Source organism: Dermacentor variabilis, chromosome 8 (assembly GCF_050947875.1).
Source record: "Dermacentor variabilis isolate Ectoservices chromosome 8, ASM5094787v1, whole genome shotgun sequence".
Lineage (NCBI taxonomy): Eukaryota > Metazoa > Arthropoda > Arachnida > Ixodida > Ixodidae > Dermacentor > Dermacentor variabilis.
Genome location: NC_134575.1, coordinates 50344573 through 50362747, shown reverse-complemented (window position 1 = coordinate 50362747; position 18175 = coordinate 50344573). Strand labels below are relative to the sequence as shown.

The following is an 18175-nucleotide window of genomic DNA, read 5'->3' as shown; positions in this document are numbered from 1 at the left end:
TTTAATTGAGGAGGAGAGTTGAAAGGCGAACGGTAGTTATGTATTTCATCCTACGCGTGACAGCTAAAGAAAAGAAAGAAAATGAAAAAAAAAAAAGCTCGCGCTTTCAATTGCGCTCGCCGCAGCTGTAACCCGCTATGTGGTGACGAGGTGTCGACAAAGTCCGTCGACGTCAGCTCGAGATAGAAATGCCGCAAATTCTCTAGCCATACCATCAGCCTGCTGAGAAGAGCCGCGGAGCAGGTTGGCAGAATGATCAGTAGAGTCTCTCAGAGAAGGTACGGGATGAAAGAAGAAGATACCCTCAAACTCGTCAACAGCCTAATCGTTAGCAGAGTTATGTACTCCTTGCCCTACCACGCAACAACAAAGGCGGAGCGAGAGCAAGCCGACTGTATTCTCAGGAAGGCATACAAGATTGCTCTACACCTACCCAGAAACGCATCAAACGAGAAGCTACTCCAACTCGGTATCAGCAATACCTTCGATGAGCTTGCCGAGGCTCGATTGGGGGCACAACTCATCAGACTCAGAGGCTCCTCTACGGGAAGGGCGCTCCTGAGAAGGTTGGGTCGGAACACGTGCGGACTGGTAGACAGATACGCGGACGTACCGGACGACCTTAGAAAGACCTTTAATGTAGGACCCCTGCCTAAAAACATGGATCCTAACCTACACGAGGACAGACGAACAGCAAGGGCCGAGCAGCTAGAAAGGAGGCTAGGCCGGTCAGAGAACACAGTCTATACGGACGCCTCCATGTACGTACATGCAGGGAAGCGCTTAGCCGCCACGGTGGTAGCTAATAGCACAGGAGACATGGCCACATGCGCCTCAGTGGAGGTCGTGGGCATAACGGAGGCCGAGGAAATTGCCGTCGCGCTGGCGGTAGCAGAAGGCTATAGGCAAGGCCGATCCCTAAACATCTTAACAGACTCGAAAGACACGTGTAAAAACTATACGAAGGGCAGAATTAGCGGCATGGCCCTCAGGATAATCAGTGGGGCAGCAGCCTCTGCTGAGCAGACACCCATACAACACATAATCTGGGTCCCAGGCCACGCAGGCGTAGCGGGGAACGAAAGAGCAGACAGCCTAGCTCGAGGGCTTACATACCGAGCAGGCATGTCAGATGTTCTGGAGCTTCAGCTACTGGCATGCGAGGGGGGATACACAGAGACATTGCAACTATACAGGGGGACTAGATTCAAGTACCCACCACCACACAAAGCCCTCACGAGGGAGGAAGCAGTCGGCTGGCGTAGGCTACAAACGAACTCCTTCCCCAACTTGTACATCTATAACAAGATGTCACCAACACAATACAGAGCAAACTGCCCCTGGTGCGGCGACACACCCACACTATACCACATCACATGGGAGTGCGAACGAAATAAAGCATTCCACCAACACGAATTCCCGAGTGCGGAGCAATGGGAGAGCCGGCTCACCAGCAGCGAGCTCGCGGCCCAAAGGGCCTTAGTGCGGCACGCTGCTGATGCAGCGCGACTCAGTGGAGCCCTGGACTAGGGGCCCAACCTTGCTGAAGAGAAGCCTCAAGTCGCCGGCGCCAAGAAAGACGACGGAGGCTTCGAATCCGCGAATCTCTTAAACGATCTCATTAAAAGTTTTCTACTACTACTACTACTACGAAAAGAAAGAAAGAAAAGAAAAAAAGGAAAACGCGTGCGCGGCTGCGTGCCATCTGCTCGAGTCCGCCGTGCAACCGATGTCGCGAAATGCTGCCGATTATCAGAGAACACCTGGCACGTGATCTGCCGCACTACATCCGTGTCGTTTTAACACCGCTGAATACAGAGGCTGAATTCACGCATATCAAAGCCGACGCAGGAATCCGCAAGTAAAAAAAACTGGAAGTCTTCCTTTCGTCAGGTTTATTTCATTTCTTTCATTATTATTATTATCACTTTCGTTTATTTCGCCGACGTATATGCGAACGACTGCGACGAAACGCGCCGGTCTTTTGAGCATATTCATCTGCCTAGCGTCCATTCCTCCCATCAGTCATAGTGATCATTCTGTGTATCACACGTACATCCATTAATCTATCCATTTATCCGACAGTGTCGCATCTATCCATCGCCATGCTTCCATCTATCCATCTATATAGCTCACAGAAATCCAAATGAGACAGCATGCACGTTTTCTACTTCGAGCAATTTACCTTTAGAAATCCGAACACGGAAGCATAATGCGGTGCATCCGCGTTAATAGCCGCGTAAAAGTCAGCAAAAAAAGAAAAAGAGGTAAAGAAACATGATAACGCATGCTAAAGCTGCAGCATGCGTTATCTTCGCATCATTAAAGATTAAGTCGCACGAACTGAAGTGAAGGTATACTTGCGCCTGTATAACTTGGTCGAGAAAGGCTCGGGCGGCGAGACGACGCATTCAACGTTGTCGCGTCTGCGCGCGTAGTCGCAGGCTCACGCCGTTAAATATCGCCGAATCAGGTTCTAACGGTTACCACGTGTGGCGCCACATTCCCGTTTGTTTGTTTGTTTGTTGTTGTTTTTTCCCCCGACTGGGCTGTATTGTGCGACTCCTATAGGGTGCTCCTTGGCTGCCCGCACTTGCTTGCTTTCTTTCTTTCTTCGTGCTGCCGGGCCTCTCCACATACCGCGCACACACAGCCTATGACGGCTCGAAAAGGATCCCTGCGGGGTGGCTGCAACGGGAGTTCGTATCGACGTGACCCTGAAACCGTGGAAAAATAAAACGCCGAGAAGACAGAAAAGAAGAAAGGAAAGTTAATGCAAGACGGGAGGTTTCTCTGTTCATTCTATGAATCGCCGTCTTGCGCAGGGCAGGCGAAAGCTGCCCAATGGCTTCACGTTGTGCAGGCCCGAAGCCGGTAAACTTGTACGTTCGAGTGACGCTTAAAAACTTCCACAAGAGTAACGGAGAGGAAGAAAGGCGGTTAAAAGGGAGTGGCTAGCGCGCTTCCTCCAGGAAGCTCGTTTCAAGATGCGCCGCTGTACAAGCTGCAGAAGAAGCAGGCAGAACGAGACGGCGACTTTTCGAAGTTTCGTCAGACGCCCATTTGCGCGTTCATAGTTTCTTGGTTTATACGTAACATTAACTTGCGTGCCGTATAAGAATACCACGTACGAGCGAAGGAATTCGATCCTTCTCTAACCGCATTTCGTAAAACCATTAGAGCACTTCGAATTCGAAGGACGATAACTGTAAAGTGCTTTTCTTTTTTTCTTTTTTTAAGGCCTCACATCGAGGCCGAAGCGTCAATCCGCTGACCACGTCTGGCTTCCCATGGGTTTTTTTTTTTTTCATGGAGTTTCCAGTCTACCTTAATTATTTTTTTTTCGAGGTATAGGTACAGTGTTATTACAAAAGAAAAAAAGAGAATAATGCTGCTGGGCCGATAACCGTAGGCTTGTCTTCTATAACGCGCATATCATTACCCGCGTCATTGGGCATGAGCTTTTCATTTTTGTATGCGGCGGCTTCGGTCAAACGTGCGCGTCATTAGGACCAGTTACGGAGGAAGGCTAACCCAAAAGCATCGCGCTGCACCCTTAAATGTCCGCACCCTTAACTTCAAGGCTATCAAAAAAATTACTGCGCACGACTGCGAGTTTCAAACTACGCGCTCGATGGGAGAAGCTGTGGTTGAAACCTGCGCGTTAAATTTGACCACCTGGAGCGCACCGAACCATCCGACACGGGTATGCCACAGAGACCCCCTAATAAAGCTAATTTCATTGCACCATTTCGCGTCTGTCGCTGCCATCATGTTTTCTTGCCGAAAAAAAGAAAAATGTCACCAAGAAATAAGATTTCATCATCGATTAGGTCTTACTCATAAAGGTGTGTCACCCATGCGACAAAGCACCCTTTATGCACCCGTAAGGGTGTTACATCTACACTGTGTTCATTCCCCAATTAGCTCGTTCTGCCGTTGCCGCACATGTCAACCTCACTTGGGTTCTAAGAGGCCCTTCAGTATGTGTTTGTGTGTGTGTGTGGGGGGGGGGTGATGTCTGATCAATTCTGATCAACTGATGTTGGATTCAACCTTTATTCGAAATGCGTCCTCCGCGGTCAGGAATCGCACCCGCGACCTTGTGCTCAGCAGCGCAATGTCACGCTAAAAGACACCGTTTTTTTTTTTGCGTTCTTTCTTTTTCTCGTCGCCTGACGCGACCCATAGCTTTAGCTACACTGCACCCGGTCGACAAGACGGCGCACTCAGTACAAACCCGTTGACCCGTGGGGCCATCTTTCTTATGTTGAAAAAAGAAGAAAAACGACAAAAGAAAAATACATTCCCCCTTTTCCCCACGGTATTCTTACAAAATTTTTAATCGCGCAATGGCAAGACCAACTTACGGCCTTCGGGGCCACCCTCAAGATCAGACGTTAACCTTGATATTTCTTTCCCCTCCAGCCTGTACACACGGTTGGGAAAGCGCCGAGAAAAGAAAAAGAAAGAAAGAAAAAGAACAATTTGCGACAGGGACGCATCCCCCCCCCCCCTTCTTGACATACACACATACATCGCACAAGGACGGCGTCGAGGTATAGGATGATTTATCGCGGCGTCCTCTACTGGTTTATACGCAAGACCTATGAGAGCTAGCTTAAAGGACGGTCAACCGAAACCTTTCTTACTCCGCGAACACGCTGAAGCCCGGCACAAGAAATACCGCGCGGTCACTTCGCTTCAAGGACTCGGGCCTACACGGTCGTACTAGAAGAAGAAGACGCCTAATCGAATTGTAACGAAAAACGACAGCGTAGTCTCTAATCACGCTGCGAGAGAAAAAAAAAAATGAAATGTTCTCGTCCAGCAGTCCTCCCCCTCCCCGGTGTACCCACAGCCGTGTGGTTTAAATTATCCGAACAACCTCCCTCACCGATCGCTTCTTCTATAGGCTCGACGTTGTACTACTGTACGTACGTGCAGTCATGCAGTATGCGCAGTTCGTGCGTGCAGCAACATTCGAACTGGAACGCGCGGCGGAACTCAAAGGAGCTGCCACGTAAATTGAAAGCGAGACATATGTACAGGGAGGCCGGCCCGATCTACGATAGCTCGTTCTGGCCCGGTGTTTCAACAGTTTGAAAGCAGATTTTTTTTTTTTTTTTTTTTGAGCAGTCCCTGAGGCACTGACCGTGTGCATGACTGTGTGCGGACGCACGTAAAACAGAAGAATTTCAGTCGTGGCCAGAAACTCTGCCCGGTGGCGAAAACGCGCCAGAGTCGCCGTAGAAAAAGCATGATGTGCGTCACACTATATACGAGATAGCTTCAAAGCTACGCTGCCGCCTTGAATCTCGCGCCGATTGCTACGTGTCCTTCTCTTGGGGTTTTATTGATACGGTTCATCAAATAAAGATTGTCTAGTACGTTTCTAGCTGTTGCGCTACAGCGGTATACAATCATCTGCATTCTTCCCTTTCCTGATATTTGTCTTTTTGTTTGTGTTCTCATCATAGTCTTCCTAGCTATTCAAGGACAAATGAATGTATCCTCTTGTGTGATGCCTGCGGGTCCTTTGGCCGTAAATAAACAAAACCAAATTGCAGTTTGTGCAAGAGGTGCACTTATATATACAGGTTGTCTCAGCTACCACGCACCAGGATTTTAAACGTACGCAAATGCAACGCAGCTGGACAGAACCGAGGTAATGTTTTCCGTCGCTCGGGAATGCTCCGATTATTTCTTGCATTCCGCCTAACTACGTAATTAGTCTTAATGTGACACTAAGGCGAACAATAAATCAGTTTAGACTAATGAAGCATTGTTTGAGAACCGTGCAGGCAGTCATTTAAAAAAAATAGCTTGATCATTAGATGAGAAAATGAAGGTTCAAGTATCAGTATTTGAATTTCGCGCCGAAACCCTAGCGCCGGTACGTCAGCGTGACGTCAGGGATTCCAAAGTATGTTGTCGCATTTGGGCCGCGTTGGCTGAATAAGGGTTCCCGAAACTTTCCATGTTTAATATCTGGTTCCTTTAGAACACAATGTAGTCAATTTGTACCGCTATATATAATTACTAGGCCCTAGAAGATGCCATCAAAATCCAAGACGTCACAGCCCCCCGGTGCGGGAACTTAAGTAGGCGTCGCCACCCGCATTTCGTTCTTGCGCTTTTTCTCGCTTACCAAACGTATTATCGTTGTAAGAGTGGCGTTTTTGGTATTGTAGAGCGGTAATTTACTGATGCAGAAGAAATCACTTTTCCCTTTAGTGTCCCGTTAGGCAATCAATTTATTTCTAATATATTATAATTAGACGGAAAGTGTCAACGAAAGAAATTTCAGAGCAACACGAAAAACTCCCGATACAGCTTTAATTCTGTTCCTCGACACGTGCTCCGCCAAAGTTGTTTCCGAGCGTGAAATAAGTCCGCGAATGCGCGCAAAATTAGACGCGCGACTGGCCTCTGGAGGCCGTTTGCGCGTATATTCACGAGGAGCTTGGAAAAACTCGTGCTTGGAGAAAAAAAAAAGAAAACTGTGCGTGGTGTGATACCGTGCGCGTTACAGGTATCGATGCGTCACTTCATGTGTCCCTTTTTTTTTTTCTTATTCTGGAGTACGTCTAGGAAAACACATGTAGCATCCACCAAAGAATCTATCTCTCTCTCTCTCGAGTAACACCACCACGCACGTATACCGGTCCTCGCTGCTTAAAAAAAAAAAAAAAATGTCGAAGACTACAGGCAACAGAAGGTCCCCCGATTTTGATGCAAGCACCGGACGCTATCGTTATGTCGTGCGCGGTTGATTCACGGCATATATAAGCTGAAGAGCGGTGCTTCTTTCTTTCTTCCTTCGCGCAGTATAAAGGAAAGATGAAGACTTGAAGATCGATCAACGAGATTTCGCTCCGGTGCTTGCGTACCGTGTATATACTGCTCACGGACGGCCCACCATGTACGACTCTTTCCTGTATAGAAAAAAAAAAAAAACGCATTAATTCGCAGTCGTGATGGGAATGTAATCCCGTCGACGTCCGAGTTTCCTACAGGCGACTGCACGCAATTAAACGTCATTGCCGTTCCGAGTTGGAGCCGTTTCAATGAGTAGCGGTACAACCGCTTGGACACGGGTCCAGAAAGAGAGAGAGAGAGAGAGAGAGAGAGAGAGAGAGAGAGAGAGAGAGAGAGAGAGAGAGAGAGAGAGCGAATAACAGCGTTGGCGGGCGCGTAGACACGTTCTCTAGGTCCAGCAGTGGGTCCCGTATAGGCAGCGAAAAGCTGCTACGTTGCGTACTGGAGTCGTAGACGCCTACACTTCTGGCAAGAGAGGGCGGGAGAGGTGGGTTGCGATATTTATGAGGTCAACGTACTTAGAGAAGTCAACAGAGCTGCTACAGCCACGTCTCATGATACGAACAGTGAAAAACAAACGGTCGAATTTCTGCCAGTACAGGCAACTAAGTGACCGGTAACACCCTGCAGAGTCAAATTTTACCGAGTGGACTCGGGCGAAACCCCGAGACTGTCTATTTTTTTTTCCTCTTTCTTTTCCGGAAAAGAGATCTCTGAGGTACAACCGAAAACGCATCAAATTCGAAAGAGACAGACCATAACGGGGCAAAAAGCAAGTCCTTCAAGTAGTAATAAAAAAAAAACGTCAGCTTCCGTCACAAACAACCGCGTCAAAGCAGAATCATCACAAGGGCGCTAGACGATAAGGGCGGCTGAAATTCCTGCCACATAAAAGAAACGCTTGCCCCCCTACCCCCCACCCCCGTTTCGGCGAGCGGCAACGTTCTCGAAGCGGACCGCGACACACCGGCGACGTCTTCCTCGGTCATTTCGCTAAATGAATACCCACCTCGCACGCTGTTCCTAATCGCGCCTGCAACCCCTCCGCATTTACGACTAGAACACGTGCACGAGCGACAAAACGCGGCAGCAGGAAAGAAAATAAAAGCTCGAACACACTGTGCCATTAGCGAGGGAGTGTACTGCGCCCTCATTCAATGGTGCGTACAAATTGGCAAGTACACCAGAGTAATCAGTAGTAAGTCCACCTGAAGTAGCCTAGGCAGTTGCGTGCAGCGACTACGCACAGCCGCTCCTCTCAACAAGGTCTGCTAGGAACGTTAACTTAAAACTGTGTCAGTAAGCAACGCTTCTGCGATAACAAAACCGCCTCCTGTCGCACCGTAAACGGAGGTTTGCTATATGCCAGAAAAGAGACGCAACGGCAACAGATAGGTGGCGAGGCCGCGTGCAATTATCCTCACATATATATATATGACGCCACAAGTTTGGGCAGTGCCTGGTCGTGTATGAATTTAGACTCAAAATAGCAAATTCGCATAACCTTCCCTTTTTCTTTTCCAGATTGCCCCACATACGAGAAACTGATGCAAATCTGTGACGTCACACTTACGTATCGGCAATTCGTGTTCCGAACCTACTTATTTAAAGAAGAAGTGTGGACGCGCGCGCGTGTATGTGTAAAGGGGTGGGGATGCGGCTGGCCTTGACTTCCTGCACTAGCAATCAACTCTTTGCCACTAAATGAATTAACGTAATTGCGAAACCATGCTTTCCGGTCTGGAACGAATGTTTGGCGTTGCCTTTTAGTGTCGCGCTGCCATTTAGTGTCACTTGAACGCGAGTATACGACGGCACTGTAGGCGTGTACGTAACCAAGCGCGTAGCTGTCGGCTCGCGAACAGGGCAAGATTGAAACAAACTGTCATGCCACAAGCTGCGTTCTGTCGACGCGTCACAATTCAGGGTCACAGAACTTCCTCTCTACAAAACCGTGCAGCTATGTTCAAGCTACGAAGCGTGAAAGGCAAGCCTGTCCCCAGCGTAGGCAACAAAAAAGAAAACGAAGCCGCGTTTCGCTTAGCGCTTATACTGGAAATTTGCTGTACGTTACCAGTAGCGCACTCGTTTGCAGCGTCGTCTGCTTTCATTCCTGATTAGCAGACGACGCAGACACGCTCGGTTTCTCGTTTGAGTGACAGACGCCGTACAGCTGCAACTTCTGCAACACAGTGTAACGCCGCGTAACTCCGTCTCTCATTTCCCGTCGCGCAATTCACCCTGCCAATTTCTACTGCACATCAGTTCTACTTTACAGCCGTTAAAAAAAGCACACGTAACTACACGTCTTACAACACTGGATCAGACGACGCCGTGGGGAAATTATGGCGCACGATGTTAAAGAAAAAACCAAAAACAACGGTTCAATTTACTTACGTTCTCTCTCCCAGTTGGCGTTAAGCGAACTGCTCAGCACGGTTTTAATTAATCGTAAACTTTACAGCGCGCGCCTTACAACGCCGTCTGCTTTCCCTCCTCGGGAGCAGACGACAACGCGAGCGCATACAGACATTATTAGAGAGCTTTAGTTTAGGGGATGCAAGCGGCTTGCTTACGCAAGAACTAGGGGCGACGGTACTGCGCATGCGCAGACTCGCACGTAGATGTCCGCGCATGCGCAGTACCGTGGCCCCTAGTTCTTGCGTACGCGAGCCGCTTGCGCCCCCTAAACTACAGAACTCTCTATTGCGGACAAACGGTGTAGCGGTTGCCATACTACTACGTCCCTCCTGGCAGCGCCATTCTTACTTTCGCATTAGTATACACCGCTTTGGAGAAACCGTGCAAAGGCGACTGATTACGCACCACTTTTCACTCATTTTCTTTCCGTCCGCGCTACGCACTGACCTTTCTCATTTGAGCTTAAAAGCTCGCGCGAAGCTTGTAAAGGCTCATGCGAGCACGCCGAGCTCAGCGTAGACCGTCGCGGCAGCATTTGCGGTCATCGACCAACCGCACGAGTCGTATGTACCGAGCAAAGCAGGCCACGTGCCTCGAAGCTCCCAAAGACGTTTAGCGTGGCTATAATGGTGTATATAATGGCGTATAAGCGACGTCTGGAGTGCAGATTCGACAACATTCCGAGACAAATGCAACGAGAGATTCCGCGCTAGAGCTATATGCATGCTTCGGCAGACGACATAACAAGCGCTACACTTTGATTCTATTCTTTCTTTTTTTTTAATAAAAATCAGAAATGCGAGTGACTGTTCATGTGCAAGGGCCAAAAACAGAGCAAATGGAGAAACGTGGATAATATGTATTGACAACGCAGTCATCAAACAGTGATGAAGAGGTATATACATATAGATATACATAATGTGTGTGTGTGTGTGTGTGTGTGTGTGTGTGTGTGTGTGTGTGTGTGTGCGCGCGTGTGTGTGCGCGTGTGTGCGTGCGTGTGTGCGTGCGTGTGTGCGTGCGCGCGCCGGTCTCGGGGTAGTTGAACACTTCCAGGTTGAGGACGCAAGTACGAAAAAAAAAAAAACTACGTCCGATTTCGAACTTTTCGGCCGGGGTCCGGTATATATATTTCATAAGAAGCAAACATACAATGACACTAAGGACAGCATAGAGGAATTTATCTGCAGTTCTTAGTTGAATTAAAGAAATTATATATAAATGAAAATGGAAGCTGATGACAAACAACAGATGCACATATAAACATACACCATTTATGGCTATGCGTTCATGCAAAAACAAGCTGTATGCATTTGTAAACAAGCAGGCGTTGCACAGCCAAAAACAGACGATTGTGTCGCTACTTCACTGTACGCGGCTTCAAACAATATTAGCAAACTACGCAAAGCTTTTGTAAACTTGCTTGCTGAGAAAGTTTATGCCAGCAAAGTGCGTGATTTTCTTTTTTCGCACATGAGATGTGAAAGCTTCGTGACGACACGCCCTGTAGCTTGTCCATAGCGATTCCGTGGACAGTCTGTTCGGAGATCGTCTGCAGGCACGGTAGACGGATGGAAAACCTGCGACCGCTATGCGCAGGTCAGTCGTACATTTCCGGCGTTTTTTTTTTTTTTTCCTACCTCAGGAAGTGGCAAGCTCGATGTTACGAAAACGCAGTCTTGAATTCCAGATCGCAAGAAAATGCATGTTAACATCTTCGAGTGAAGCAACGCCCCACGGTGTCGCCGTAAGTCACGGCTCACAGGCGCGACCCCAAACGACCATGACCTGCAAGTCACCTGGCGACAGCAACATCAACGTCCAACGCAAGTAGACGACAGCGCAGCGCATGCAAGGACGAAGCAGGCGACACGATAAGGTCGAACTGTGTTCACTGTCAGTCTTAACTTACATAGCCTCGGGTGGCACAAGGGAACAAACACACTGGTTGCAGCAGCGACAAAATGTTTCCTCCTTGGAGGTTTGCCCGCCCTGGAAAACACAGCCTCAGGTGCCATAACGACCAAACCGTTTCGCCTCGCGCTAGCGTGCTTTCTCTCTTTCTCTCTAACCTGCCGTGCGAACTACTCTCATTTCACGAAGATAGCGTAGAGGTGGAGGGGAAGTTATAACCTGCAACGCTTAACCTTTTCCCCCATGAGGCGGCGTGCCTTTCAATCGAACTCCCCCTAGTACAGACGTCAGACGGACACGTGAGACTACCGCGCCACACGCATCACACCACGAGCAGCGCTAGGGGATACGCGCGCACAGAGGTAATTACGGCGTGTTCGACCCTGAACTGCCCTCGAGTCATCTCTCTGACATATTCCTGTTTAAGAACCGACGCATGTTTGAGTGCGTTTCGATCTGCTTCGGAAGATAAATTTAGCCGCAAAAGAAAACGCAACATGGAGAAGGGGGGGCTTTCCCCGCGATAACTTTCTTTTCTTTTCTTTCGATTATCCCTTCTGAGGGGAAATTTTTCGAAGCGATGACGTCTTTCGAGATGGGCACCGTTAAACGTGCGCCTGGTTTCTGAACCGTACGGCGAGGTACGATAACCGCGCTTTCGAAATGAAGTAGGGGTGAGGTACACATTCCTCGTACTACGAAGGTGAAAGCGAACTCTCGTCGAATACCGCCGACCCGCGTCAAAATGCGAGAGAGGCCGCGCGCGGCATCGCCTTTTCGTCTGCAACATCGTGCATGCATGCAGCAGCCGACGAAAGTGCATCTGCAGCTTGATGCGCGTATATAGCAGACGAAGAACTGCAGAAGCGTTTGTCTGGAGACAATAATGTTGGGCTATACGCGAAGCGCATGTAGAATTTTGTGAGCATGCCAACGTGCGCAGTCCGCTGCACGCTGACCATGGAGGGCTCCGTAGTTAAAAACATGACGAGGGACACATGCAAGACTCGTTTCCTCCCCTTTGTTTCGTCCAGGGGCCACAGGGGACAACTTACGTCACAAAAGGCTCACGTGGACGAAAGCTGCAGGAAGGCGTGCGCATAACGAGCGATCTGCCAGCTAAGTCCTTGTATCGCGTCACCCACATAAGATGAAATGGTTTTATTTGCCGTCATTGTAGCTGCTGCCCTTCGCGTTTATGAATTTCACAAATCCGCGAGTAATTCAAGCCAGAGGGCGCGGCATTAGTGTGGTCTGTTGTTAGGTTTTTGTTGATGTCCTCGTTAGAGCAGATGACGCTGAGCAGACGTTATTCGCGCACTGAAATCCCGGAAACTGAAGCAGCTGAGGGCACCGGATGTAGTTATCAGTCACGGAATCAGAATGAATAGTGCATCAATGTAACCTGACGACAAAACAACGCCTTGCGAAATGCTCGAGTGGTATAAAAAAAAACTAAACTGGCATTAAGGAGCATTGCCAAGCCAGTGCTGCGAGGGTTCACCAAATCCCTGAACGCGCACGAACTCTGCTAAACAAGCTGCGGTGCTCAGCAAGGACGCGTTTTCCCCGTGTTGACAATGCGCATCAGTAAGTAAAGGGCTTTGTCTGGGATTCTGAACGTAGCACCAAACGTCTACAACCGGGTGCTTCAATTAGCATCCAAAGCACCTATGACGCAATGAGTAGCACTGAATTATACAAGGCTGGTGACATATGCTCAAGCTGAAAATACTTCCTGGAGAAAAAATAACAGACGGGCTACAACGTAATGAGAACGGTGCAATATAAACACAACAGGTCACATTACGCACCCCACTGCATAAAAACAAAAGGAACGAACAACATCTGCGTTAGCTCCTTAGTGCGTTAATTCCGTCGCGAAGGTTCTGGCGGGAGTAATTGTTCTTTCTGAACAATTATTTCTTTGTTTTGGAAAGGCGGGAAGGATAGAGGAGAGAGATGTGTATGCGCAATCCCCATGACTACGAATGTCGGGCAAGCGCCTTCAACTCCACTGACCCTGAAAGCTCGGCGAGCACGCGTGCGGCCCCGTTTCCTTGACGGGTCGTCTGCTCGCGGTCGTGAGTTGTCTGCAGTACGTGAAAAATCGTGTGCTTTGTGTGCGCATCGTCTGCTACTTTACGTGCAGCGGGTAGGGACGCACAACCGCTTTCAGCTTAGTGCATATTATATATATATAAACACACACACACTCCGTTCGCGGGCAGGTCTACATATTATGAAGGCCTGTGTGAACTAATTTTTGTTCACAGAGAGACTATGCTTGCAGGAAGAACGCGAATTGAAACGCGCGAACTTGCAGGTTAACCTGTAGTGTTAGCGAATTGATACATCTGATATGTATCTGCAAACGGTCTGCTACGAGTGCGCCACATCTTCAGTGGAAACAAAATGCACCGCTTTCATCTACACATGGGCGGGTCGTTCGGTCAGGTCCAGCATGAATGCCACAAATTCGTGCTTGAGGAAAAGCACAGCAAAATATACGCGCCCGGAAGGTTTTTTTTGTCTTCTTTTTATCCTCTCGCGATGCCGCTGCTTTCCAGCTCATCCGCTCCTCATTTACTTGCAACTCTAAGGAAAGAAAATTACGCCTGCCTCGCGAAGAGCACACGACAACCTACACGTTGGCTGGCTTACAGCGCGGCATAATCTTGAAGGTCCTCAGGAAAGGATAACGCGAGCGAGCGCTGAAGCAGACGACGCCACAATGCTGCAGACGCCGGCATTTTCCCCCCCTTTTTATATAGCCTTCTGCGACACGCTGTTACGCTGTGATCCAGCCTCGTATGACGTTGCTATGGCCCCACCGGCGTCCGCTCTGCCAAGGCGACATTGCCCAATCCCAGGCACCGGTTTCGAACACGTGATAACATGACGTGACCGGTAGGCTGATCGCGTGGAGTAGCCGACGACTTTTTTTCTCGGCCGCGTGTTTGAGAGAGGGCGTGCAACACGCTCTTCTTTTTTGCGTTGTTCTTGAATGCATTATATTTTCCAAACGCTTCTAGCGTGACAGGGAAGGATGCGGCTCGACGCAGCAAAAGCGTCCTAGGCAATGCAGACGACGAATCGCTGCTGCTTTGAACACGACGTTTGGCGCGCTGAAAGGGCATTAACTACAAACCAGAGCTTAGCTTTGAATAAAAAGAAAAACGAAGCAATGAATACACTTTTCGTAAGTATTAATACATTAAAACCTTACTTTATATGTACGGAGAGAGATTACCAGTTGTGTGGGCTGTCATAAATAAACTTATTAAGCATATGGTAATGAAAGCAGCACGTCTGATGTATACGTGTAGTTTCTCATCACATATTAATGCGCTGCATAGAAAAGCTGTGCGCCGCCAGCAACGCTTTCGATTTTTGGGAAGTATGCTTTTCCAATAAAGGCGCAATGTGTTAGGAACGCGCAATCTGAGGCATCCAAGAATATCCAACATGCGCGATTTCAATCCCAGCAACAATGCATCCACTGTCGCACTGCACAAGCCATGGCCGCAAGACTTTATGTAGGAGATCGAGAACAAACGAAACTAATCGAGTCTGAATTGTCCTTCACTGGAGGCAGAGTTCACGGCATTCAATATAAAACGTGCTCGTGTTAAGCAAGGTCTTAACAGTCCGCTTCAATGTCTTTAGTTCTGTTTTTCTTTATTGGTATGTGAAAAAGAAAGTGATAAGCAGCAAGACGACGACACCCTGGAACGACGTTCTTCATTAGTCACTCGTTTACTGCCTGCTCAAGCGTAATCACTTTTGCTGCTGCGGTTAAAAACCAACGTTTAGCACTGCGCGCCCCAATGCAGTTAGACACACACGCAAAAAGAAAATAAGCAGCAGAAACTATAATCTTCCGCACTCCCACACCTTAGCTACAAACGAAAGTCGTCTGCTCACAAGTGCTGATCGTCTGCTCGCTTTTCTTGCAGACAATTCAGCTTTCTTTTTTCCCCAGGTGTCGCGCCAACACTGTGTGCGTGCCAGAAACGGAATCAGTCATCGCGCGCCCTCACAGACTGCTAGCCGATGCGTGAGTGTACGCACGCCGGAAGACGCCGCTGTGGCAGCCTTCAGTTTGCGGCCCCGGAGGCCGGAACTACTGCAATGCGTTGCTGGCGGCGCGACCGGGTGTGGTTTAGTGAAGCGCCGGGTAGTCGATAAAAAGCCCACGTAGCAATACAGCAGTGCGCATCGCGAGCAAGAAGCGGGATCACAGGCAGGCTGCGCCTCGAAGCCGAAGGGTACACGCATGCGTTCGCCGACGAACGCCGAAATCGAAATCGGCCGGGCTGAACTTGTATGGCTGCGCAATAGGAACATGCGGGGAGCCCGCTGACCGTGGAAAAACTTCCTCCCGAGGAACCGGAGGTTAGCGGACCGCTGACGGTCTAGGTCACGAACAAAAAAAAAGAAAAGAGATATTCGCGACCTGGCCCTTCCGAATCTGCGGCTCTGTCAGAAACCCCCTTTCGAATGAACAGGCCACGTCGCGCATTGTGCTACCGACGTCCTGTTTCATTTTGCATCTTTCACACCCAGATTCGGCCTCCGAGGAAAACCTAGCCTCCACTGCCAACGCCACGGAAGCGGCCGCGTGAAAAATAACCATAATAACAAGGGAACGCCAAGCTTACCTGTGTTTTCTTTCTCTCTTTGGATTTAACGTCGCCGGCTGGTGATGTTCCTCATAAATGCGTGAAGCGAAGCCGGGGCAATAGGTTGGCTGCTTCTCGTTGAGCTCTTGTTTCGGTGGCGGCGGCCGCTGTTAAGGTTGCAGTGTGGTTTTCTTGTAGTCGCGGTGTATTCCTGGAGGGCGACGGGCGGCTCACTCGCACCGGAGAAGTAGCGATTGAATGAATGGAAGCTGGTCTTGGCAGCCGCCGGCTGAAATACAGACGCAGCGGAGGGGGTCTGACTCCGACAGCGAGGAGGCGAAGCTGAGGGGTTTGCCGGGTTGCCTGGCTGTGCTTGCGGGTGAAGTGGGGGAGCACACGCCGGAAAACGTCGGGTGATATGGGACCACGTGAGCGCAGCCAATCGCGTCCGGAGCTCGCGCTCGCCCGAGTGGTCACGTGCACCAATCACGTGACGTCGCGTCGTCTATGCTGTCTGCCTGCCCCCAGCGCTCGTAAGATGGCGGCCTCCACGTTGTGACTCGCGCGTCTCGGAACCACCACGCCGGCCGTCTTGCAGCAGCATTTTATCTAATCGAGCGACGGTAACGCGAGCGAAAGGCTTTCTTAACCGCGACTGTGGTCCGCTACTCGAGTATGTTTTCGCGAGTCGGTGCAACGAAAAGCGCAGCCGTCGTTCAACAACCCCACCGACTACCACCACCACCACCGCCGCCGCGAGCGACCACCTATTCTTGTTTTTCTTTTTCGCCGCACCTGGCCTTGGTTGCCGGGAGAGGACTTCCCAAGATGCTCCACGCACGTCATGGGATCAGCCGGCGACGTTAGTCCGTGACGTAGCAGGTTGTGTTTGACTCAGTAGGCCGTTCGCCTGTGTGTCACACGACGACACGTTTGCTTGCCGGAAAGCCACCTTATAAGCTGCGGCGCCACAGTCGCAAACGATGGCACGTCGTTGTTGCGCGTTTGTTTCATCGGATTTTCTAATCGCGCCTTGTCCAATTGCTCTGTAAACCGTTGTTTTTTTAATTAGCGTTCACTTCTGGCGAATAAGTTGGCGCACTTTCGAAGTCTTCGTTGCAAAGCGGCCGAGATTTTACTTCTCTGCGCTCTGTATCTCATCGCGTCGACTGCTGTCTGGCGCGAAGGGGAACAGCAGAAGATACGCTATCCACGAGCGGTAGGAGAAATCTCTCTGCAGCTTTGGCTTGGGTTTCGGTCGAGAGATAACAGCGATCACGTAGTCGAGCTTTCATCAGCGCTTGGCCGCCGTCGCGGCCTCCTAGATAGAGCGTCGGGCAATGCAATCCTTTTTTTAGCTTTCTCCTCCCCATGCCATCTCAAGTGGTCCCTCACTTCTCACGGCTAAAAAAAATAATATAAACGTAAAAAATAAACGGGAGAAACAAGTGATCGGTTCTGAATGGCGTGATGGCGCGGCAGACATCAGACGTCTGTGGACAGCGGCAACGCGTCTTTTACACAGCACGGGCTTGGTGCATGTTACCACGCCAACAAGATAGCCGTTTCTTTCCTCTAGCGCAGAGAAGAATGCGTCCTGTCGTCTGTCTGCTAGCGCTGTTTGCAGGCGAATGTTTCTTCTTATTCTTCTGCTTCTCGACGTCTCGGTTCTCGTGTTCCTTTTTTTTCCTATAAGCGGCGTATGAAACGTTGCCTGCAACGCAACTGTACAGCTTGTAGTCGCCGAAGGCAAATAAAGGAAACAAACAAAAACAGTGGCATAAACCCGCGCGACCTTCCTGCAGCGGCTGTTGTTCGGAAGAATGCTTCTCTCTCGCAGAATTCGCGGCGCTGTTTGGACGAGCGGAGATTCGCCGATGTCTGTCAGGTGTTCCGGCGAGAGCGGGAATGAAACGCGAGTTTAGTGACAGGGCTTTCACGAAGGGGTTAGCAAACTGGTCAAACTACACGACAATACCTTCGATTTTAATGCTAGAACGCGTTTAGTTTAAGCGCAGGCGTAGAATTTCGAAAGGCACCATTACGTAATTTCAGCAGTCCGTCTTATTCATTTTACTTAGTCATTTCGCTTTCGACCGTTGCGCTTTTCAAGGTGACCTTTAGAAAGAGTTGCACCTAGCCATGGTTTCGCTGAAGTCGATCTTTGGTCACGCCAGGGATCACAAACGAAACGATTCTAGCTTGTACTGTTGATTCATGCATCTATGACGACAGTATTGCAGCTAATGAGGATGTATCTGTACAGTTCGCAAAGAAGCTTTCGAGATTTATATTTAGATTTGCGAAATTGCGCTTGCAGGCAGGCACGCCTCATTCGCACCTCTCCTGCCAATAGTGCTTTTTCGCAAGTTTAAATCTGTGAATTATAAAAT

General features: G+C 49.5%; 1 protein-coding gene across 1 annotated transcript in view; it reads right to left on the bottom strand.

Moving 5' to 3' along the window:
• FASN1 (Fatty acid synthase 1) overlaps window positions 1–16511 on the bottom strand; it is a 53945-nt gene extending 37434 nt beyond the window's left edge. The window contains exon 1 of the mRNA XM_075702126.1: window positions 15822–16511. The gene's annotated coding sequence lies outside the window, so the exon portion shown is untranslated. The remainder of the gene's footprint in view (window positions 1–15821) is intronic.
• Window positions 16512–18175: the final 1664 nt, after the last annotated feature.